The sequence below is a fragment of the Crocodylus siamensis genome, chromosome 4 (genome assembly GCF_052110815.1).
Source record: "Crocodylus siamensis isolate JL-2025a chromosome 4, ASM5211081v1, whole genome shotgun sequence".
Lineage (NCBI taxonomy): Eukaryota > Metazoa > Chordata > Crocodylia > Crocodylidae > Crocodylus > Crocodylus siamensis.
Genome location: NC_143398.1, coordinates 162,274,359 through 162,299,678, shown reverse-complemented (window position 1 = coordinate 162,299,678; position 25,320 = coordinate 162,274,359). Strand labels below are relative to the sequence as shown.

General features: G+C 41.2%; 1 protein-coding gene and 1 long non-coding RNA gene across 2 annotated transcripts in view; one reads left to right on the top strand and one right to left on the bottom strand.

Annotated features, from left to right (window-relative positions):
• Positions 1 to 997: 997 nt before the first annotated feature.
• LOC149867057 (uncharacterized) lies at positions 998 to 3,833 on the bottom strand. Its single transcript, XR_016441608.1, has 3 exons — positions 3,789 to 3,833; positions 3,112 to 3,337; positions 998 to 1,769 (listed from the first exon to the last, which is right to left on the bottom strand). It is a non-coding gene; the product is annotated as an uncharacterized LOC149867057 (long non-coding RNA).
• Positions 3,834 to 3,935: 102 nt separating this feature from the next.
• The window catches only part of ZNF652 (zinc finger protein 652), a 47,829-nt gene continuing 26,444 nt past the window's right edge, over positions 3,936 to 25,320 (top strand). The window contains exon 1 of the mRNA XM_090044694.1: positions 3,936 to 4,275. The gene's annotated coding sequence lies outside the window, so the exon portion shown is untranslated. The remainder of the gene's footprint in view (positions 4,276 to 25,320) is intronic.

Genomic DNA, 25,320 nt, shown 5'->3' with positions numbered 1-25,320 from the left:
GCTCCCTAAGAGCAGAGGTTTCAAATCTCATTAACATCACCTCCATCCTTCTTTCCCATGAAACTACCAAATCCAGGAAACAAAAGTCTCGTTACTCACAGCCGCCTGACTCATCCTGCTCTCCAAGAGCCTCCCAAAAGTTATTTCATTTATGCTGTAATTGTGGAGCACACACTGAATTCAATGACAAGCGAGCTTATTCAGACAGGTGGCTATTACTTTTGCAGAGGCAACCACCCCCTCACTTGAGCCACCTGTGATTGCAAGAAGCTGAATTTGGTTGAGATGTCTGTACTGATTCTTCTAGGCCTGTGTCCCCAGTTAGCTACAGCAGCAGCTCCCCAGCTCTCCAACTGGCTGCAGATCAGCCTCAACAGAGATTACAACAGCCTGGGGCCTGCTCTGAACTGAGCCAGCTGGTAATAGCTCCTTAGGGGCTGTCAAAAGCAAAGTACATCTGCTATGCTTCTTTCCCATGTCACTATGTTGGGGGTTGCAAGGGTCAGGCAAGTCAACACACCTGTCTTCTATGCCCATTTCCCCCAGTGAGGCTCTCTGACTTGCACTGCCCCTTTCTTTTAATCTGGAAGATTTTAGATGGTTTCTGCTCTCACCCTGCAAGAAGAGTCTGACTCAGATGTTAACCTTATACAAGCTGTGAGCAGGTCAAATTTATTTGCAGGTAATTTACATACAGGAGGAGTTAGTTCAGGAACCTCAAAACCACAGTTTACAGACTCTTAGCTGCCAAAGAAGGTGGTGCAAGAAACAAACCGAAGGAAACGGGGAGGGGACAATTCAAGGACCCATGTTGCTCTTTGCATGAGATGCAAGTCTCAGGGGAGGCAGAAGGGACAGTCCCTGGGTCATAACTCAGCGACTGTGGGAAGGCAAAGAAGAAAGTCCCAAATCACTAGAAATCAGCCAATGCTAGCTGGAGAACAGGGCTGAATCAGAAGCAACAGGAAAGAATAATGCTGCAGGCTACTGTGTAATATCTTTATTAAGAATTTGGAACATGGGATTGAATGCACAGATAGCAAATTTGCAGATGACATCAAGCAGAATTGCAAACACTCTGGAAGGCAGGATTTAGGATTGAAAAGGACTTTGATTGATTTCAAACCACTTTTCCAACTTATCAAATTAAATTTAATAAGGATACATGCAAAATCCTGTACTTTGGATGAAACAATCATATATATACAAAATACAGACTGGGAAACAACTGGCTGGGCTGAGGTATTGCAGAAAAAGACCTGGGAGTAGTAACAAACCACAAGCTGAACAGTGTGCCCACAGCACAACAGTAAAGGCCAACAGGACAATGGGATGTATAAACAGAAGTATCACTTGCAAATCAACTGGGATTATGGATTCTTATCCCATTACCTGGACTAGCTGTCAGCTGTCATGTGTTAACTGTCTTGATCATCTGAACTAATTACCCATCTTAGCAGCATCCCCTTCCTGTGTCCCTTTCCCTTCTATATATAATCTTTTCTTCCTGCAAGTTCATTCAAAGCATCTGATAAAGTAGACTGTAGCTTCTGAAAGCCCATGCTCCTTTGAACCAGTTAGTTTCTAACATGGTACCTTGTTCCATCTTCCATTAAGTCATGGGAAATGATTCTTCCACTCTCTTTGGGGTTGGCAGGGCCCAACCTGGAGTACTGTCTCTAGTCTAAGCCACTGCACTTCAAGCAAGATCTTGACATACTGGAAAGTATCCAGAAGAGAGCAACCACAATGATTATTAGCCAGGGAATCTGAATTTACAAGGAGAGATTTGAAAAACCATGATTATTGGGAGAAGACTGGGGGGGAATTTAATTAATATTGAAATATTTATTCAAATATTGAAATGGTAGAGATAGCAAGAATAGTGACAAACTATTCTTTGTGACCACAGAGAACAGGACAAAGAGTAACAAGAAGTAACAGTTTTATATTACAGCACAGAAAATTTAAGTTAGATATTAGAAAAAAACTTTCTTACTATGAAGGTGGTTAAGCACTAGTACAGGCCACCTAGGTAGGTTTTGGATTCACCCTCCTTGGAAGTACTTAAGACCAGGTTAGACAAACACTTGGGTTAGATAGGGATGGGTCCCGTCTCAAGCAAGGGTTTGGACTAGATCCCTTTCAGCACTACTTTTGTACGATACTCTTACTCTAGCCCCTCCTGCCACCACAATGAAATTCCTGCTCCTTCCACCTAGCACTTGATCTGGAGCAAGGAAAGCAGTGTTTTTTGAGGCCATGAAGCAGTCTCCACAGCTTCTACATGCAGTGCCGCCAAAGAGCAAAAGAACTAGACAGGGTCTGGAAGAAAACAGCCCCATACCAGAGAAGCCAAGAACCAGAGTTTAAAGAAGCAGTCAAGATTTCTAAGTTTTATTTTTAACAGACAGTGAATTGAGTAAAACATAAAAGTTCCCCATGTCTCAATTTTTGCTAAGGTTTACAAGGTTCCAGTGAGGTAGATAAATAATGTTGTACTATTCATACTACAATATGTTGCACTTTTACTGTACTTCCACCCCAAGATTTCAATGACTTTATTATATACATCACTTTAGCCTCAAAACAAGCTGGCATAAGTCTACTATCATTATTTTACCAAGAGTGAAACTGAAGCCCAGAGAAGTTAAAGCAACCTGCCAAAGTCATACAGCAAGCTGCTGGTAGCTGTGAACAGATTACAGAAGTCTCAGCTCCTAATGTCTGCTGCTTTAAGCACAAGACTAATGGTTTTCAATGTTTTTAGACTCAAGGCAGCCCTCGGAAAATGCCAGCTCTTAGTTTTTGCTCATTTTTTGGGCATGGGAAAAAATAATAGAGCATTTTTTCTGTTGCACACAACTCAGAAAGTGCACAGCAGGTCAGAATGGTTTTGACACTATAGATTCCTATTTGAAATCTCTGGGTTTATCTTGTGAATGATGTGTAGGTGTTTGCACACTTGACAGTACTAATATTGCACAGCACCCTTAACAGGATCTCACAGCACTCTCCCTCGCCACAAACCACTGCAAATACTGTAGCAAGAAAAACACCTAGTGCAGAGATGGGGCAGTCTCTGAGCTTGTACTGATATCAAGCACTTACCTTCAAAGTGCATTACCCTGCATCATTCTGCCAGAACACAGGTTGCATCAACAGTATCCCCACTTCATGGATAGGAAGCCAGTTATAAAAAGCTGAAAGGATTTGTCTAGTGCCATCAGCAGATCAGCAGCAGAGCTAAAGGAAAGCTCGTAGCTTCCAGCCCTTTGATCCGGCCAGCCTTCCTTCCACCTGTATGTTCATGCTTCGTCCCTTCCCCTTCCAGGTTCTGCAATGCAACAAGCCTTTGACTTGAACAAGAAAATAGGGCACCATTGGTATCACGCTACAGACTTAATCTTTCATGCCACCTGCCAAGAAGCCAGCAGGCAGGCAGACTGGTACTAACTTAAACCTCCACACTTAAACCATGAATGACCCATCCAGGAGCTGGGCAGCTTTTACTCAGAGCTAAGACAACAAGTGTGGGCTTAGGTTAGTCACTGCACTGCTACAACTCACCCAGCCCCACTGACCGGAAGGAAAGCCAGCTCTCCCTGGCACTACAGAAGAATGGAACTGAGGCAGACAGGCTGGAGATAACTCACACCTCGGCCCCTTGCCCAAGCTGCAGGGACCTGAGCAGGGCAGGGGACAGCAGCAGCAGCAACACGGGACACGATGCACACACCTTGCCACCTGCGCCCGCCCACTCACGCATGCGCACCTGCAAACCTCACCTGAGCCCCGCCGGCCTTCGCCAACTTCACCCAGCGACCAACCACCGGCCCGCTCCACCGCGCATGCGCCGCCTCCATCCTTTCCTCCCCAGCCCCCCCCCCCCCCCGTTCCCTCCCCTCCCCCCCCCGTCCCTCCCTTCTAGCCTATGGGGCTGCGCGCGCGACAGGCCGAAAAGGCGGCGCGAGGCGCCTCGCGCGCCCCCTCTCCGCACCTCGCTCCCCTCCCCCGCCCCCTCCCCCCTCGCGCTCGAGCCGGAGTCGCGAGACTGGCTGCGGCGGCCACGTAGCGCTGCGGCGGCGGTTGGGGGGAGCGCGAGCCGCGTCCGGCGGCGGCGGGGCCTGGGCCTGAGGCGGCGGCGGCGGCTACTCGAGGGCCGCGGCGGCCGCGCGGAGGGAGGAAGGGAGGGCCCCGGCCGCCCTCCCCCCGCCCCGCCGCCCGCCCGGCATGGACGGCGGCGGCGGCGGCGCCTCGGAGCGGCTCGGCCTGGTGAGTGCGGGCGGGCGGGAGCGCGGCCGCCCCCCGCGGCCTGGGGCAGCGCTAGGCCCAGCCTGCGCGGGGGGCTGCTGGGGCTGTCAGGGGTGCGCGTCCTGCCCCTGTGCGAGGAGAAACCACCTCCTCCCTCTCTTTCTCCCCATTATGTGTCTCGGGAGCTGCCGGGCGGGGGGGGGCAGATGGTGCCGCCGCTGTCCTGCCACTCTCCCTTCGCGTCTTACCTGTGCGAGCCGGTGCCCGGGTGCCGCAAGAGCGCTTGCGGGGGGCGAGGCACGGCCGTGCCGAGGGGGTGTCTGTGCGTCTCTGTCTCCTCGGGGTCTGCTTTCCAGAGGGTGACCTGAGCCTTATTGTTCTGGGGATGGCAACTGGCACACGCTTTGTTGACAGCGGTGCCTGCGCTGGCGGTGAAGTGGGAGAGTGGTGCGGAGTGTCTGCGGGCGGGCGTGTGTGGGTCTTGGCCCGCTGACTACAGGAGATGCTCTAACGTGCAGGGTTTGCAAAGGATGGGCTGATGCACCCTGATTTGTCAGGGCTTGGACTGCCTGTGTCTGGATTATCAATGGAGAGGTTAGCGTTGTGTGCTCAGGGTCAAGGTCCGTATCCCAGGTGTGCATGAACTTGAATATGTGTCCGGTCGGGATGGGATTACAGAGCCTATCATGGGAAAAGGACTCTGGTGTTTGGGGAGCTCACGTAGAAAGCGCCATGTTTTTATGTCCTTTTATTAGCTGACTCTTGTAAACAAAAATAATTCCTTTCTACTTTGAAAATCTTACGTGGTTTTAGTTTTCATCTTGGTACTCTGTTTCTAGAGCCGTTTCCTTCTTTTTGCCCCTGCTCACGGGTGCTTGCTCTCTTTGTCCATTTGTGCAGATTAATCAAATATTTACTATGCTCTTGGTACTGTATGAGAAAAGGAAGAATCCAATTCCTGCCTGAGGCAGTTTACAGTTAAACTTGGATGGTGACAATGCAGTACAGACACAGAATATATTTACATTCTAAGTGAGAAGTAATGTAGATAATGAAAGAAAGAAGTTTCAAAGGTTTTTTGGAAGAACTATACCACTGATATGATGAAGTGTGAAATAATAGAGATTGCTTAATTATAAATGCCCACAAAACTGTTAAATGCAGTGACTGGAAGAAGGGGAGCTGTTAGAAAATACTTAATTTTTTGGGTCTTGTAATAACTGTTTTAGCCATTTGAACTAGTCCAGCTATCAACTTCAGTGCTGACTTGAAAAAATAACGTGAGGTGTGACACATTAGTGAAGATGAGTCCAACGAAAAATAAACCTGCAACATAAAACAGTTTTAATAATGTTTTATAAAGAGGACCCAAGACATGTAGATATTTCAGATATTACTTCAGTTGCGTTTTTAGGCTACTGTTGACCTGTTCTAAATGACCTTCTGAAATATGTAGCAGTGTTTGCTGATTTGATACTGGTGGGAAAAATACATCATTTAATATCATTTGTGCTTGTACATTCTCTGTGCCAGGTTCTCTGCCTCAGCAACATTAGCTAGATTTTAAGGGCAGTCTCTCAATTTCTTTCTACTAATGCAGGGTGTCTGGAGAATCTGCTTTTGTTGCATCAGCTTTAGTGTGTGAGAGAAATGTGAAGATACCAGACTGTAATTGGAAATTAGCTTTTATGCAAAAAAAGTGCAAAAATTTGTGTGCATATCAAACATTTATAGGGAATTCTTTCTTTTGAAACATTTGTCAATGTACTTTGCTATGAGTTGCCCTATTTAGAGCAGGCAGAGCTTACGTAGAAAGAGCTAGTAAAGAGATCCTCTGAGTACACGCATCTAAACTGGATAGACTTTAATAAACAATATGTCTTTCATCCATAATGTCATCTTTTATATACGAATGTCTAATTGAAGAGTAGCATGCGGATGGTACATTTATGAGAGAGGAATACAAATATTTAAGGTGATTCCAAAACTGCACGTCATAATGGCCTACCTTTTTTATATGGTGCCATATAACATGCTGGTACACAAGAAAGCATGTTTCTGCCCCTTACAAAAGAAACAACACAACTGCAGGGGGAAAAAAGGCAACTTGTTGAAAAGGTAAGTAATATTTATGACAATCTACTACTTTGGACTAATGTTACAAAACTGTTTCTAAATGATTTACCACCTACTTGGTTAAATTCCCACAGCACAGAACAGCTGATTGTATAATGTGTTCTGTTGTGAGAACAGATGTCTTCCTGCAGGACTCAGAAATTGACCTTTTTTCTGGAAGAGAGAGTAGGGAAAAAAACTATCTTTTAAATAATGCAATTTGTATTAAATCGCATTCAGAAATGTTGACTTGTTTGTTTACATATTGCTAGTTGTCTTATACCCTCCCTGCTTCAGTAACCTTCCACTGATAATGCAGATGTTTTGTCTTTAATTAACTTTCTAATAGTTAAAATGTCTGGTATTACATAGAGATTTTGCCAAAAGTTTCACAGTTACAGTGTTTCCCTCTACTGAAAGAATCACTAAGATTCTTACTGTAAGAACATGGCTTCAAATGTTGAAGTCATTGATTCTCAACCAGGGTCCCTTGCTATCCCTACAGGGGTGCTGCAGGATTGATGCAGTGTTAGCATTGTGAGATGTGCAAGTATGATTCATAAGATAAACTCAATGATGAAATAAGCATCCATAGCATGAAAAAGAATTTTCATGTGTTGTGGTATTTCTGAGTTCTTTGCAATAGACAAATAGCTGTATTAATGTTCCATAGTTGCAACATGAATGAAAACAAAAAGCTGGCATTTTTGGAAAGGTGCCTTGAGCCTAACAAGGAGTTCCTTGAGGCAAAAAAGGTTGAGAACCACTGGTTTAAATAGATATCCTGTGCTATATTTGCAGCTAACACAGCCATAACATATATTGAAATTCCACAATCAAGAAAACTGAAGTATTTCAACCAAACTATAATACTTTTTGTCCAGGGCTTGTAGTTTAAAATCAGTGGGACTTGCATTCCTAAATTTTTATTTTGGTTCTTTGAGAGAGCCAGTATAGTGTTAGGTGCCTAAATATGGGCCTAGAAGTATAACTTGAGGATCATCTTATTGAAAAGGCTGGGTTATCAGTATGAGACAGCTCACAGCAATGTTATTTAGATTTTTGATACAATAACAAACTTTTCAGTTTTGCATTGCAGTAGTGGTTTTTTTAAACTTATACAATTTTGATGAAACAAATATTAGGCCCCCAAACTATTACAACACATTTGACTTTTAGGTAGGTAAGTTAATTAGAATAAAGTTCAGGCCTTAATTTTGAAGATCTTGGTTTTATACTTACAGCAGTCTTATAAAAGTCAAATGCACATCATCAGTATCTGCAATTAAAATGAAAATATAATTCAGTTCGTAATGAAATGTAACCTAAACTTGCATTACCCTGAGCTTTCCAAGTAAATTTATGAAGCCTTAGAAAAATTAAATGATCTTAAATTGAAGATTTAAATTGCTCCACCCCCTCTCTTCCACCCCAGAAAACAATTGCACAGGGAGTGAAACTCTTGAGGTAGCTGTGGTGCCAGCAGCTCAAACTCATTAGTACAAACAGCTTGCATTAGTTTCCTTGACACTTTCAGACACCCTTCCCTGAGGAGGTTTCAGGCCAATAGTTTTCACTCAGGAGAAGTACTTGGTTTTAAGCCATGCAAAGAAACAGCCAAAACTTATGCAGCGTTTCTGCAGCTCATTTGCACTTTTACTTCTAAATTTCCAAATTTTATTCTTTAAAAATGAAAGTGCTGTTAAAAATGGAATATATGAAACAGGTTTGTCAGCAGGAGGTTGGGCTTGCTTTTTATGTTAAAATGCAGTAAATAAATAATTAGAATAAATACTTTGTGAATGTCCAAGACTTCTGATTGTTCGCCCAAAAAATCTAAACACAATCAACTGCTTTGCATTATGCATGCGAGTCCTTTGTGCTGAATATTGGAGAGGTTGCCAAGTAGTACTTTTAAAAAATATGATACAATCCTGTAGAATTGAAGATGACTGCTATACTTTTCTTGACAAGATTTAAGGTCTTGCATTAACAGTGTTGGGATCCTTGCTGACAGCTGTGATGAAACCTGTCAGGCAGTCTTATCAGTTTTGTTTCTTCCCAAATGCTGAATCTTTCTTATGGCTAGAAATCTTTCTGGAAAAATATCTGCAGTAGTCGAGAGAGAGGGAGAATACAGAGGAAGGTGTGATCAAGTAGGCTAAAGTAGTACAGATTGTTCATAATTTTACACAAGCTGTCATTTTATACTTAAAAATGTATGTGCTAGTCATCATTGACCTGCATACCTTCATTTGTATGAATGTCACACACACAAAGTTACAAATATTTGACTTGGAGTATAGCTGAATCTTGCAGGTGCATAGAGCTTGCAGGAATTTTGCTGGTGCTATGGCTGGCTAATTTTGATGTTGTAGACAATAAAAACCTGCTCCAAGTTCTACAGTTAGGCAGCACTTATTTAAGCCTGTTCAGTGCTCATGTGGTGAGAGGGTGCTGTAGGACAGATATAGTTTAATGAGAGTTGTGTCTGAAGTCAAATTACATGAGGTACTAAGTGTAAATTTTAGTGGTTTAATGAAGACAGCAAATTACTTGTTAAAATAAGCATAGATATTGCAAACTTACTGTGTGTTAACCTGATTACTGATTTTTCTCAGTTCCTACAGAACTAGTGTATATGTTGGGCATCTATTAAATAGTAAGTCAGCCAAAAATAAATGTTCTTGTGTAATCTGTATTTAAAAATATCTAATTATATTAACTTTTTTACCCGCATTTCTGAAGTTTTTCTATTTTGTTTTATATTGCTTAAGAATTATACCATGTCACAAAATAAAAACCAGCTGTCCTTGTTTCCAATTAGTTCCTCGGGCTCTTCCATTTTTGTAAAAGTGCAGTAGCGATTACACTTAGTGAAGAAATCTTACTGTGTTGGTTTGATATTGTAGCTCTGATGTTCCGGGAATTGTGAGAGGTAAGGATTTCTTAGGTTGATATCTTTTTATCAGACATACTATATAGTTGTGATAGAGTTAGACAGGCTTTCAAATGTAAAACATAATTCAGGAGGTCTGAGGAAGGAAAGGTAGCACAGCATAGTAAAAAAGTTTGCTGGGGGTTAGCAGACAATTAGCGGAAGAAAAGAAGCTGATTACTGAGAGATCAGGATCTGTCAAAAAGAGGGAGGGTCAATCTCACCTTTCTTGTGTGGGAAGAATTCAGGAATCAGGTAGTTTATAATGTGCCATAAAACCATGTCAGTGTTAAGTCTATCCCAACTATACAATTGGTCCGAAGGTACTGCCCAAAGAAATCCTTATCTCTTGCAGTATTTGTTCTAGACATCCTTATGGCATCAGCTTACTGTCATCCCTCTGTTCCTTATGTTTTCTCTTTGTGGTAAAATCTGTCAACTCATCTCAGATTCCAAGTAAGGATTTGTGCATGGGTAATAATACATAGCTGGTTTCAGCACCATTTTCACAATGGGGTGGTACCTGTAATGCACTGGACTTCTCATAATACAGCATTGTGATAGGATGCAGATCATTGTTAATTAAGTCTTTCTGGAGACTTGCTTTGGATGGGATTTGCATTCAGTGCACACAACTTTCACTAAATTTGCATAATGAAAAGGCAAGCTGTTGTGTATGGACCTGATTTCTGAAATTATAGACAAGGACAAAAATGCATTAACTCATCAGACCCCTATGTCTTGTAATAAAACAATGACTGCTGTGTACCTCTAATTTGTTTTATTGAAAAGCATAGGTTCTAAAGCCTTCATCTAATACTTGCTAGTCCAAGGAGCAAACCTGTCAGTCACTATAAAAAAACCTGACTATCTTAACCAGTGAAATGAATTCTGTTTGCTTATATAGCCCCTTCAGTCCAGTGATCTGATAAAAGGATTTTGTGAATAGTGTTTAACACAACACTGATGGAAAAACTGCAGATGTGCATTATCCTCATCTTGCACATAGGTGCACCAAGACACAGCGATGAGGGAAGTTGTCCAAGGTCATTGCATGTTAGTGAAATAATGGGGAATAGAACCCAGAAAGTTTGCTGTAATCATTATACCACTAGACATGATATATAGCTGTGTTTAAACTAGCAAATAGCACAGGTCCAACATCTGAAGATTGTTATGAACTTTTGTAATTGGACAGTGTGCCTACTGCATTAGCTTTATACCAGCCAGCATAGGTGTTTGACATGTCCTCACAAAAATCGCCCTCCACTTGCTATAATATTCATGGCACATTGTGATTATCTGGTTCGTAATATTTGCCATACAAGTTTGTAGAGCAAGGATTTGTGTAGACCATGGTTTGCTATTGCAGGGGTGCTGATACAAACTTCTTTGAAAGCATAGAAAATTAAGATTGGAAAGGACCTCAGGATGTCATTTAGTCCAACTCGCTACTCAAAGCAGAACCATCACCAACTAGATCATCCCAGCCAAAGTAGTGTCTAGCTGGGTCTTAAGAATCGCCAAGGATGGAAACTGGACAACCTGTTCCAGTGTGTTATTACCCTTCTAGTGAGAAAATTCTTCCTAATATCTAATCTGAACTTCTCTTGTTGCAACTTGAGACCGGCTCCTTGTTCTGTCATCTCTCACCACTGAGAACCGTCTAGCTCCATCCTTTTTCAAATCCCCCTTCAGGTAGTTGAAGGCTGCTATTAAATCCCCTCTCAGTCTTCTCTTCTCTAGACTAAATAAGCCCAGTTCCCTCAGCCTGTCCTCACAAGTCATGTGCCCCAGTCCCCTAACCATTTTTGTTGCGTTCCACCGGACTCTCTCCAATTTGTCCACATCCTTTCTGTAATATGGGGGCTAAAACTGAACACAGTACTCCAGATGTGGCCTCGCAAATGCTGGATAGAGTGAAATAATCATTTCCCTTGACCTGCTGGCAGCACTTTACAAATGCAGCTCAGGATGCTGTTAGCCTTCTTGGCAACAAGGACACACTGTTGGCTCATTCAGCTTATTATCCATTGTAACCCCCAGGTCCTTGTCTGCAGACCCACTGCCCAGCCAGTCAATCCCTAGCCTGTTCTCGTGCATGGGATTGGCTCTTCAAAGTTCAGAACTTTGCACTGGTCCTTGTGGAAACTCATGAGACTTCTTTTGGCCCAATCCTCCAATTTGTCTAAATCATTCTGAATCCCAGCCCTACTCTTCAGTGTAATTGACTACTCTCCCCAGCGTGGTGTCATCTGCAGACTTGCTGAGGGTGCACTCTGTGCCATCTTCCAGGTCGTTGATGAAGATCTTGAACGAAACCAGACCCAGGACTGACCCCTGGGGCACTCCACTTGATACTGGCTGTCAACTAGACTTCGAGCCATTGATTACTACCCTCTGAGCTTGACGCTTCAGCCAGTTTTCTAACCACATTACAATCCATTCATCTATCCCATACTACCTTAGCTTACCTGTGAGAATGTTGTGGGAGAATGTATCAAAAACCATGCTAAAATCAAGGTACTGTACACATCCACTGGTCTACCCGCATCCACAGAGCCAGTTACCTCATCATAGAAGGCAGTGTGGTTGGTCAGGTGTGACTTGCCTTTGGTGAATCCATGCTGACTATTCCTGATCACCACCTTCTCTGGGTGCTTAGCAGTGGATTCCTTGAGGATCTGCTCCATGGTTGTTCTAGGGACTGGGGCAAGGCTGACTGGTCTGTAGTTCCCTGGATCCTCCTTTTCCCCTTTCTTAAATATGGACACTATCTTTGCCCTTTTCTAATCATCTGGGACCTCCTGATTGCCATGATTTTTCAAAGAAGGTGGCCAGTGGCTCTGCAGTCACATCAGCCAACTCCTTCAGCACTGTTGGGTGCATCCCATCTGGCCCCGTGGATTTATATATGTCCATCTTTCCTAAATAGTCCCCAGCCTTTCCTTTTGCACTTTTTACTGCTTACCTCCTCCCCAAACTGTGCTGCCCAGTGCAATAGTCTCGGAGCTGACCTTGCCTGTGAAGATTGAAGTGAAAAGGCATTGAGCACTTCAGCCTTTTCTGCGTCCTCTGTCACTAGGTTGCCTCCCCCATTCAGGAAGGGACCCACACTTTCCCTGAGCCTCCTCTTGCTACCGGCATACTTGTAGAAATCCTTCTTGTTACTCTTCATATCCCTTACTAGTTGCAACTCCAATTGTGCTATGGCTTTCCTGACTTCATCCCTGCATGCCCAAGCAGTGCTGTTATACTCCTTCCTAGTTGTTTGTCCAAATTGTCACTTTTCAGTGTAATGTAAACTATATAACATTTTGCATGTATACAATAATGGGTCTTGTCAAATTGAAGGATGCTTTGAACAAATAAATTTTCGTTTTTTGAAACAAGTAAAGCCTTACATTTGCATTGCACTTTGGGACATGAAATGTGCATATATAAAGCTGCAGAAGCTGCAGTAGCTCCAAACAAGAAAGACCTGAGAAACATAGGATTTACTGCACAACACAGTCATTAAAAGCTTGCAGGAGCATTGTGACATTGTATGAGGAGAAACAATGACAGTGGCACAGTTGCATATCAGCACATTTGGACCTTGTCAACACTAGACTGCTAAAACTTCCCACTGTAACTACAAGGGCTACAGCTCCATTGGTGATAACTCGAGCATAGACAAGCAGCCCATCATGCTGCTTTTTTAACCATCATGCTAGCTAAAAGTGCTATGACCAGTATTCAGAGAGAGAATGGTTGCGAGGCTACCAACAGATTTAAACTAAAGCTTTAAGTCACAGCATTGTAGGATGCCTTTTAAGGGGGTTGTGCAGCATTAGCACTGTTAGGTCTGCAGACGTGTACATAGGTCCCAAGATAAAACCCAGAGATTTCAAACAGGAATCTGTAATGTCAAAAACGTTCTGACCTGTTGTGATCTTTCTGAGTTCTTTGCAACAGATTTGCTTCATTACTTTCATGTAAGCAACAAGTGAGTGAAAGCGGAGAGCTGCCATTTTCTGAGGTCCCTTGAATTTAAAAAGGCTGAGAACCCTTGTACTCTCAGCAATATGGCTGCATAGAGCTGTTGTGGGCCAGGGTGGGGGGAAGGAGCATGTGATCATATTTGGCCCTCTGGCCTGTCTGCCCCTCACCCACCACCGGGGTGCCACATAGGGTGGGTGGGGTCTCCATAGAGATGGGCCTGGGATCCCTGTGGGTAGGGTATGCTCAGCCAGGCAAATAGGATGGGACTGCAGGTGGACAGAGAGTGACATCTGGGAGCAGGATATGCGGGTGGGTGGGCAAAGCCAGGGTCATGGGGCAGTGACAGTGCATGGCCAGGACAGGGCCCCGGGGCAGAGCCATAATCTGCTCCTTGCACATCCCTGTGACAGGTGCCAGTTCCATAGGCAGGGATACGTGGGGAACAGATCTTGGCTGTATCCAGGCCCCAGGCTGTCACCACCCTGTGATCCTGGCCCCGCCCCTGGCTGCCATTCCCCACATGCCTATATCCCCATCCTACCCATCCAGTTGAGCATGCTGGTCACCATGCCTCTTCCACCTCCCCGCAGTGGTGGGTGAAAGGCCAACTGGCAGTGACAGCTAGGTAGAGTGATCTGCTGCCATGGGGGTTGCCAGGAAGCCAGCTCCAGTCGGTCCACCACCCTTTTCCTACCACATGCCTGGGGGCAGCAAGACTGGCTCAGGCTGTACAGCCCCCCCGCCCCCTGCTTGGGCTGTGCAGGGCTGAGGGACCCACCATGGGCTGGGTAGAATCCTTTGTTGGGCCAGATGTTCATCATCTACTGCAGGGGTGGGCAACAAGGAAAAGATGGTATAGTTAAAACTGTAGACAGCAGTTGTGTGCCCGTTGCAAGCTGTTGTGCATATGGGGTATGTTACAAGTTGGTTCCTGATTGCAAAGTTAAAATTATCTGGGTGCAGGGCCTGGGCTCATGGGCCAGATCTGGAAGGCTTCAGTAGTAGTAGGAGGTACTTTGCCTCACTGTTGGGCAGTAGGACTGCTGAGAGCTTTACCCAGTGCTTTCAAAACTTTGTTTCATTTTTGTGAAGAAGGACTTAATTGGCATCCCTTTCTGGCTCAATATGCTTATTAAAGACTTCTTAGGGCTTGTCTAACATGTACATTTGCAGTCGTAACTTTATTAGTATCATTCTCTATGGGGGCCCTCAGGTTTGAGTGCCTTTTTCTTATTTAGCTTATACCACTTCCAAAGTAGTAGTAGCTAAACTGAAAGAAGGCACTTTTATTTGGAATAAGAGTATGCAAATGAAATGTTATACTGGTATAGTTACCTGTACATTTCCCTCTGTAGACAGTCCCTTCATTTTTATGCCTTTTAGTCCCCAACTGACCCATTGCATGTACACACGTGGCAGGAAGAAGAACCATTAACTTTGGAAATAAGAGTATATATCTCCTTAAAATACTTCCTCTCCTATTTTTTTTTAATTTTGCTTTTATAAATAAAGTCACCATTGGCATCTGTTGAAATATGTGGGATCAGATGAACCACAAGAATTTCTGTTTCAAGCTGTTAAAGTTGGGCAGATAATGCTGCAATAGATATACTTGAATTTTACTTTTTATAGTCATAATAACTGGACTCTAATGAAAATGTGAATCTAAATAATAGTTGAGGTCACATAATCAAAACTAATTCTTTGAATCGCCCTCATTTTAGAAAATGCTTTTTTGTTCTTTAAGGAAAGCAGTATTTTTATTTACTTTTGAAAGAGATATTTTTGTCATGGTTTCCCTGTTAGGTTTGTGAAAAATAGATGTTTTGACATTTTTAAAGACTTTTTTTGGATATTTGTAATCCTCTAAAGTAGGCATGGTCAAGATCTAGCCTGTGGGCCAGACCTAGCTTATGGGTCTGGAAATTTGGCAGCAGGGGGGCAGTGGCATTGCTGCCCTACTGCCAAATCTCTGGATGCTTGGAGAGCCCTGGATACCAGATCCGGCACTTAAGCAGTGTGCATGGTGCGGGAAAGGCAGTGCCGGCCACCAGGACCCAATCCTGGCACACAGGATTGATCCAACCTGATCCAATGCACAGACATGGCCCAGGGCCTGATCCAACCCATAGACATGCCCCGTGCCAATTGTCTGACCCTTGGGCCAAAAAGTTGAGCACCCCTGCTATGAAGTATTTATGTATTCATAACATTTTAAAATATTTGATATTAGAAACGATCTCTGTTGCCACATAATGAAAGCATCAACTGTCAACGTGATAAGAATATCAACAAGCTTAAAATTCCTGTTAGTGAAAAGAAAGTAAATTACAGAATTACGTAGAAACTTAGAAATAAAGAGGAATGTGTAGAGTCATTGGAGGGTAGGTCAAGCTAGTGGGTAAAACAGTTATTGTCACATATTTAAAGAAGTGTGGTGTTTGAATTATTGGGATTTATTTTGATAGCATTTAAAAACTGGAAAGGAACAGATAATTTGTTAAGATGGTTCTCTACATAACTAAATTTTGTTATTTCGGTCTTCAGAGGGTTTAATGCACTACATTTCCCACCTAATTCTGTTTGTACAAAATATGAAAGCTCGTTGATACTTTAAGCTTAGCGGTTACTGTTTCTTTGACCTAAAGTTAAAGGTAGTTGTAGGAAACAAGAAATTGAGTATGGTGAAGGTATAAAACACATTTCTTTTAAAATGTAAACATCAAGTAATAAGAGTTTCTACTCCTCTCAAAAAGTAAAAAATAGTTTCTTTTAGTTTTTGAGGTTCAGATTATTTCAGCATATATCTATGGGAAGGAAGAACAGATAAAATGTACACACAATCATTAATGCTGTGTTCTAGGCCTTCCAGCGGTTCAAAATTAAGTTTATTCGGGAGCAGCATTTGTTCACATGCTGTGTCATAAATGGCAAAGATCAATCGGTGATTATGCCATAAAAACAACCGAAAGAAAAAGACTTAAACTTGATAAGAAAGTTGCACCCTCCTCTTACACTAGAAGCATTGTTTTCAGTGAAGCACAAAATAAGCATTTTAAACTATTAAAGTACTTGTTTTATTCATACATATAATTTTTACCTTGCAAGCCCACTGCTTGAAGGTGCAGTAAAATAGTACTCAGAGATGAGAAGTAAAGTACTAACATTGATTTTTTTTGATGCAGAATGGTAGTTTGAAAATTAGAAACAGCATAGATGAATGCAAATCTTCATGCAAGAGTGAAATGTGTATGTACTTAATGCTATTAATTCTATATCTGAAAAGGAGGTCACTAAATACTTTGTCCAGCTTTTTCAAGATTTGATTCAGAATAGAGAGAAGAATAAAAAAGAGGGTAGAATAGAGAGAAATATGAAAAAGGAGATAGTTACCATTCTCTTTTAAACAGCAACAAAATGACAACAGGACAGTGACTGTCTCTGGTACCGATACCCTAAATTAACCTTCTACAATGTGTAACACTTAACATAGACTTGAAGTGCATTGTAGAAACTTTTTCCAGTCACTAAATGGGTATGATGGATAATTAGTGAATTTAAAAAAAGAGGAGGGGGAGAGAATCAATTATACTTTCTTTTGTAGCTCTGCAGGAAAACTGCACTTTATGCATCTGCCATAAATGTTGAAATTTAAAGTCAACAGGAAAAGGACTTCTGATCAAAACAGCAACAGTTCATGCAGCAAGGGATTCTGCAGAGGTGCGGTAAACTCACAGAAGCAAATTGAAAGACATTTCAGTGGGACTTGACAAATAGGATGACACTACTGTCTCAGTAAAAGTTGGCTTGATCTAATTAATGTCAAAGAATTGGAACCATAAAAAAAAAAAAAATAAAGATATGGAGCCTCTTCAGTATTTTGTTCACATACTAGTAATTGGTTCCAAATACAGTTTGGGCTCAGAACGCGACTGAAACAGAATTAGAGTTACAGTCTTGAGTTTTTTACTTCCTTGGATTTGTATTGGATTTCTATCTCAGATAGTTTCATCAAATGATTTAGCAGTACTTCTCAACTAGGGTGCCGAGATTCTTTCAGGGTGCCACAGGATGCCACAAAAATGTTAGCATTGTTAGGTATGCAGACATGATTTATAACAGAAACCCACGTTTCAAGTAAGAACCCATTACGTTGCAACCTTTGTCGCCTGTTGTGGTCTGTCTTTGCAACAGAAAAATTGGTGTATAATTTTTCCATAGTCAAAAACTGAGTGAAAAATGAAAGCTGGCATTTTCTGAGGGGAGTCTTGAATCTATAAAGGTTGAGAAACTTTGTGATAGAATTGTGCAGGTAAAATACCAGTTCAGGCTAGTAGAATTCAGAACATTGTGACAGTTTAGAAGACCTCCATTTCTGTCCAGTAAACTTAGCTTCTAGTCCTATTTTAGTTCATTTAGTTTGGCTTGGTTGAAACTTCATAATAGGTTAGATAGATAAAAGCATCAAATTGTTAAGTACAATGTATATATACTTATTTAAGGCACATTCTCAAGACTGGTAGGTCTGATTAGATAGCAAAGGAATTTGCTTGTTTTTGTGAATTCCTATTTGTATTTGTATTTAAATTGTATTTGTGAATGTCATACTCAAATTGGTTGGTGGATTTTACCCTCTTGGGCCCTGGCAGGCTCCACCCGCAGTGCTGCCAGAGCAGTCTGAAGTCCTGTTCTTGCTAGGGCTTTCCAAGCCACAGTGAGAAAGCCCTTCTACTGTGGCCAGAGCAACTGCAGTTGGGGGACAGTAACCAGGAGGTTAATGTCATGTGTATGGATATATGTGTAGAGGGAGGGAGGGTGGGAAGGCAATTGAATCCCCCATGAAATTCCAATTCTCAGTAGTGGAGTGAAGGCAGAATACTGCCAGGGGCAGATCCCGGAGGGGTGCAGTTGCATCCTCCTTTAATTCCTGCTCCACCCAAACTTTAAAACCAACAGCCTGGGAGGGGCAGCAGCATTTCTATTCAGGCAGGGCTGAGGGAGTCAATTGACTTCATGGCTCATTTATCTCCGGGATTCCTGTTAATCTCTCTCCAACACAGGTGTTAACAGCCGTTTCTCTTTTTAATGGTCTTGGTGTTTTGCTATTCAAACTATCCTTTCATCTGCAATTTTGCTGTCTGTTAGCCATTCTTCCTAATAGCTCTCTTCCATTTCAAACTCCCACAAACTGCTTTTTAGTTCTAGCTAAAAACCTTAACTCACATGTGTTAGTGTAACTTAGGTGTAGAAAAGGCTGACTGGGAACTATTGGAGCCAGTGTAAAGATGCTCCAGGAAGACTAGATTTTGTTTTATGAATTGGAGGTGCTCCATTTAACTATAAGGATTACAGAACTAATAACACAATATCTTTCGACTCTGCCTAGGTTTTGTTTGGTTTTTTTATTTTATATATGCTGTACCAAAGTAGTGTGCATTCCTGTACAGGTTTCCCTCGCTTTATGCTGTATGTGCATTCCTGGAAAACAGCGCATAACTCAAATTTACATAAAGGAAACCGGCTTTATAATGTAGCAAATAGGGATATGTTCCAAGACCTCAACTGTACTGACTCTCAGACCCATTTCTGCCATGTCTGCAAGACAATCTTGGTACTCACCAACAACACACAGTACACACAAGCACAGGGCACTATCATAATGTGGATGGCAACTACAGAAACATGTCGCAGACCATAAGCGAGAAGTACAGATCCACACGAGACTGTTTTGTCACGTCACTCCCACAATGCACTGCACAAAGCAGCTGACCGCAGTCTTCTACCACACCGTTTGCATGAGAGGGAATTGACATTGCATATAATGAATTTTTGGTATAAAAAGGATCATCGCATGAGAGCGAATTTGCACATACAGAACTCGCATATAGTGAGGGAAACCTGTAGTTATATTTATTTGTTGCTTCGATCTTCAACTGACATAGTAGTAAAGTCTCTTAGTTCTCTTTTACACAACACATTTTTCACCAGTTATATTTGAGCTGCCATGCTACCTGCATCCTCCTTCTAAAAATCCTAGGTCTACCTTGGACACTGCTGTGGAAGGATGTCACCTCCAGGAGCCAGGTTAACCCCTCCCAGACTCTGCAGTTGCTACCAGATTTAAAAGCTTTTGATCTTTGCCATATAAAACGATGACAGCTGCAGAGCCAGGGAAAGGTTAACCTGGCTCTTGCTGTCTCCACTCTGCTCTGGACCTCCCTCTTACAAGATCACTTGTATTGTGGACAGTCTCATGCCTCCCTGCTGTAGCTGCCACTGTTCATCTCTTGCCAAGATTCCTATGACTGCCAAAATTCCTGTTACCACCAACAGTGGGAAAGGGTAAACTTATTGGAACTTCTGCTGCATTGACATCTCGTGCAGTGTGAGGCTTAGGGGACATGGACCTTGTGGGTGAATGGTTCCTCCCCCCATTCCTCCATCTCCTCCTCTCCCCCAACAGTGCCACTAGAGCTTTCTGGAGCCCTGGGAGAAGATAGCTTTCTACATCAGACCTCTCGCTTTCTAAGGTGTGGAGCTCTTTTGGAGGGGGAAGACACTTTTTTTTTTTTTTTAAGTTGTAGAAGGCTTTTGTTTTGTTTTCTTTTCTTTTTTCCACTCATACACAGAAATAGTATTTACCAGTATTTTTCAAATAACTACTGTTGAGTAGAGATGAGTGGCTGAAAAAACAGGGAGAATAGAGACATTTATGCAGTTTGACTATACCAGTCTCTCCCACTGTAATGTTTGTTATGATTGGTTAGTAAGCTATCTTTACAGTTGGTATCAAGTGTGGCACTTTTTATAAGTATCTTATTAGCTTTGGTTCCTGAATGCAGTCCAAGTAGCTTAATTTAAATTTAAAGGGTTTTGTTTTTTAAATGATAAATTATAAAAATTATAAAACTTTTAAACTATAAGTTTATAGTTATATATTTTAGTTTAAAATATAGTTTTATATTTTAAATATAAAACTTATAAATTATAAGTTTTTAATTATAAAAATTATAAAATTTATAAAAAAAAATACCAGAATGTATAAATAGGAAAGTGCCAGATCTATTGTTGACTTAACCAATTTTGTCTCTTAAGTCAGCAGTAGATCTATTGGTCTATTGGACCATCATGGTCTGTATTATCTAGGACTTTGAATTAATGGAGACTTGCGCTAGATATTTGTGTAGGTAGCAGTCTGATTCTGCATGCATTTCTAGACTTTGCACTTCAGAGTATGAACCACAGTGGGCTAGAATTTACTTCAAGATTTTATGGTGGCTGTAGCCAAATTATCTTAACACACTGAAGCATTATCTAAAAGTAAGACTAAAAGCAAAGAAAAAACAGTTGGCAGCATGTCAAAGACCAAGGGATTATGATACTGTTCAGTTCTTAAATGGCAACCTCTTACACATGTTTTTACTTAGGGGGAAAAAGTCCATAGGATGTCCCAGATGTACAGTGGTGGAGACTTTCTTCGCATACTTGGAAGTCACCCCTAAACACTAACTTGTGCATACTGTGTAAGAAGGTATCCAGGTTTTTTATTGTTTTGCTAGATTCTTGTTTTAGGTCACAATATCTTTTTCTGGAATTGGATGTGTTCAGTCTGCTTGACTTTTCACATTAGAATATTAAATACTTGAGTAGGAAAATGGCCAGCTTTGAAGAGTAAATACATTGTCTGCTGAGTTGGCCAGATTTTTTGGGGGGTGGGGGCTGGTAGTACTTTAGTTATGAAGCATGTAAAGGGCTCTGACTGAGTCTGCATAACTGTTAACTAACAATAATTACAATATTTTGGAATAGTCTAAAACTTAGCTTCTATGATGTGCTAAATTTAAAATTATAAAAAGACAATTTTATTTGAAATGTGAATAGGAATATAACAGTATTGTATAACATGCTTATCAGATCAAAAGCAGCATGTAGATTTCACTTTCTCTTTTTCTTTTGTTTGTGAATTTAGTGTGTTCTTGAAAGATCTGATGCTGCAGAGAATATTCTTTGTATTGAAGCTTCCTTCTACCCTGTTAAATGCACCTCAAGGGCAATGTCTACTTTAAGAGACTAGATCACTCTTTGTTCTCAGTTGAGTTCTTTGCCTCAAAAATACCTTGCAAAATCACTGGTTAGTGCCAATTCATGCCACTTTTGATGGTGATTTTCATTATCTATACATGTGGTGATTTTCATTATCTATACATGTGCCTGAATTTAGACTGATCCATTTGTGATGGAGATGGCCAAATGTGTAGCTTGCCTTTCTTTTATTTCACCAGCATGCAAACCACAATGCCGCAAAGCCTTTACGCATTATCATCATTTAGTATCTAACCTTTCGCATGACTTGATGGGAAGGTCTGTTCATAAATGCTGTAAGAGCTTTAAGAGAAAGCACATTGCTAAAAACAGTTATCTCAGGTAATCATCAGAGTACGTTCTCTTAAATTCTCTTATGATGGATGGTTTTGCAGCAATATACAGTGCTAGCCGATTTACACTGTAGTCTCAAAGTTTGTCAAATGCACATAATAAACTATCTCATAATAATAGCTGTTATTTTAAGTTTTATTTGTATCAATGTTTGCAGTATCTACAGGAAGTAAAGTGTTCAGAGTGTTTTTTTTTTAAAAGTTAACACATCTTGAATCAAACAGATAACAGACTGTTAGTTGCACAGACCATCTTGCTCCATCCCCGTTACATCTACAGACACTACAGATGGGGCCAGCTTGGTTTAATGTTCGTTATCTTGCTTGTGTACAGAAATCCAAGGACAATCAGTCCCCGGTGCATTGGGATCTTCCTGATGGTAGAAATTAGTTTACTGCTGCTTCTGTGATATTGGTTTGGTTTGGTTTGGTTTTGGTAGGGGTGTGGAGGGACTGGTTTTCATGTGTAAAATAGCTGAGATATTTACACTTGTGAGTGACTACGTTTCTGTGAAAGCACTTCATAATTATGAGTTGTATTGAAGAGGAACAGTATTATTATGACTTCGTTACTACATACTGACATGACACAACTTGTATCAAAGGCTTTTCTACTAATTACAATGAACACTCTTGTATGTCATTTTTTCATTTCAGGTCAGTATGCTCCAAAATGACCAAATACATTGAAGCTTTGGTATTTTTCCATGTGCCCTGAAATTGAAATTTCAGTAAAATATTTCAATACAAAGGTGCTTAGAAGCAGAAACTAGGCAGTTTTTAATTAGCTTTTTTAATAACACACTTCATAACTCACAGAAAAGTGGCCTCATCACTTCTTCAAGATTTCACAGTGCAGAACTGTAGTGAAAAATTATTAAGATTTTATTACTTATACAAAAAATGTACTGCAGAGCACTTATTAGTATGCTGGTTATTTTAATTGAAACTAAAGCACCACTATGAAATAAAGATGTCTTTTATTTTGCTTGTATTTTTTTTGTGCTTGTTGGGTAACCATACTAATTCTTAAATTATCTAATTCAGTGGGTAACCCATCGGTTAGCATGAAGTAGGGAGTTTCTCTTGTGTATGCTAGAAATAACTTCAGTGATTTTTTTTATTTTTTATTTTTTTTTTCAACCAGTGGGGGACAGTTCACAGGGGAATTCTGAAAGGTTTTGAAAAAATTTCATTGCGATCTAAATCAAAGAAAATCTTTTTTCCCAGCTGCCTGCAGACTTGGCCCAAGGTTGAGTGATCGGTCAGCTTCTCAAAAAACACAAATAAATAATAAAGGCTTATTGTTGATTGATACTTTTTTCCTCTTTTATATTAAATTAAAGGGGTTATGACTGCTTTCCTTTGAATTGGGGGCTGCTAATTTAGAATAGTTAGATATACTAGTCTGAATTTCGGATAACCTTTTAAAATACAATGCAAGTTTAAATGGTAGTAAGAGCAAAGTTGTGGCTGACCAAGAAGAGAGTTTTTTTTCTAATTGGTTACAAATTTGGTGAGTTGTTCAAAAGTGCGACCTGATTGTATGGCCATATTCTTCTGACTGGTATTATTATAATTTTTTATTTGGCTATTTATGTGGCCACACAGAATGCCTAATTAGCCCATAACACATCGATAAAAACTAGGAAAACCATATGCCTGCTCTGATTGTGGTTACCTCCATAAATACTTGGGTCTTGTGGAATTGAGACACTCTCTTAAAAAGTGCTGCACATGAAGTGGTTCACCACCTGTAAACTCTTTGCAAATCCAGTTGCCCCAGGATGCGCAGCACCTGCTAATTGCTGGTATAACTGAAAGACTGAGACTTAACTGCTTCCAACTGTTAATGTACATACAGAGGTAGGATTGCCTTCAGTGGAACAAGTGGGAAAGGAGTGGATTACAGTGTTTTGTTTTGTGGGAAAATAATCTTTTTCAAGCTACAAGCTACTAAACAAACAGATAACTTTTCCTGTGTGGCATTTGCTGTTACACACGCTGGCCAGTTTGCTTAAATGCTGAATGGAACTGGATATCACGTGACAAATGTAGCTTAACTGCTTTTACTAAAAAAAAAAAAAAAAAGGTGCTATCCATATAGTTTGGGCAATTTCTTTTAAATTGAAACAGAAAAATCTTTTTCAGTCAGTCTGAACCATAATATCCTTAGGTAACAAGAATTAAAAAAAAAAAAATCTTATATTACCATGCCAGCAGTGAAACTTTAAATAGGTCTGTTATTTAAGTCTCAGATGATGGATTCATATCTATAATCTGCATAAATGTTTTAAAAGAAGGTTGTTTGTGTCAGGGATGACTTTACATGGTTCATCTACATTTGAAGAAAAATTTAAACTGCTAATTTTTTATAGATTGTATTATAAGGAAGGGGTGTAGATTCTATTGATTGTTGAAGGAAGCTGAATATGCAATTAATTTTTAATACCTGTATACTCTTGTTTGCATTACCATAGCATCTCAAAGCCCTAGTCGAGTATCAGGACCCCTTTGTGCTTGGTATTTTACAAACAAATGGGTAAAAAGATGGTCTCTATTCCCAAGAGTTTATTAGTTTAGTATAAGAATGGACAAATTATAATTTGAGAGTCCTGGGAAGGTCCTGAAGGAATAGTGTAACACTGCACAGATTGACTCTGGAGCAAACACATTTTGAAAATGTTGTGTCCTGTGGGTCTTAGACATGTCAAGATTTTGGGTTTGCAGCTAAGGGGTTAAGAAATTTTGACTACTCCTGGCTAAGCTTATGTTTGGTGCAGATTTCTGTCCTGTACTGCTCTGCCCCTCCCCCCTCCAAAGGGTTGACTTTTATTTCTTGTGATTGTTTTATTATTAGAGTTGCGGTTGCTTCTCACCATGTGAAGTTAATGTAATGTAATGTTGTAAGTCCAGCATGGATGAGATTCAAAAAAGAAATTTTCTGTATTTGAGTTCCAACTCTGAAATATTATATGTCAACAAGACTTTTAGTGACTGCTTAATGAATTCAAGTTGGTAGTGAACTTAAAGATAGAGTTGGCTACTGGGATTACTTAATTTCTCCTTGATCAAAACAGTATTTTAGTCTTCACATCTTTATATTAAAAATCACAGTGCTCATATGCAAAGAGTTGATAGCTGAGAAGAAAACTTCAGAACTCAAATCTCTCCCTTTGTTATAGTGAGATAAATGCAACCTTTCTTAAGGAAGTGATTTAGAGTCTACAGAATTGATGTCAAGAGTGCTCGACCCCTGGCCCATAGGCCAAATACAGCCTGCTAGGGGGTCCCCATGGGTCGGGAAGTCTGATGGCTGGGGAGCAGTGGAAGCTTTACCCAGATCCAGCCCTGCCTGGGCCATTGTCATGCAGTTGGATCAGGGCCAGGCCCACCCCTTGCACATCCCAGTTGAGCTGGGCTCCTTTCTCCCATCCTCCCTGCACTTCCAGATCAGGGCCAGGCTGCTCCCCATGTGTCTGGATCAGGATGGCTCTGCTCCCACTTCCTCATGCATTAGGATTGGGACCAGGCTGTTCCCCCCCCCTCACCCCCCACCCCAATGCACCCAGATTAGGGCTGCACTGTCCCTTC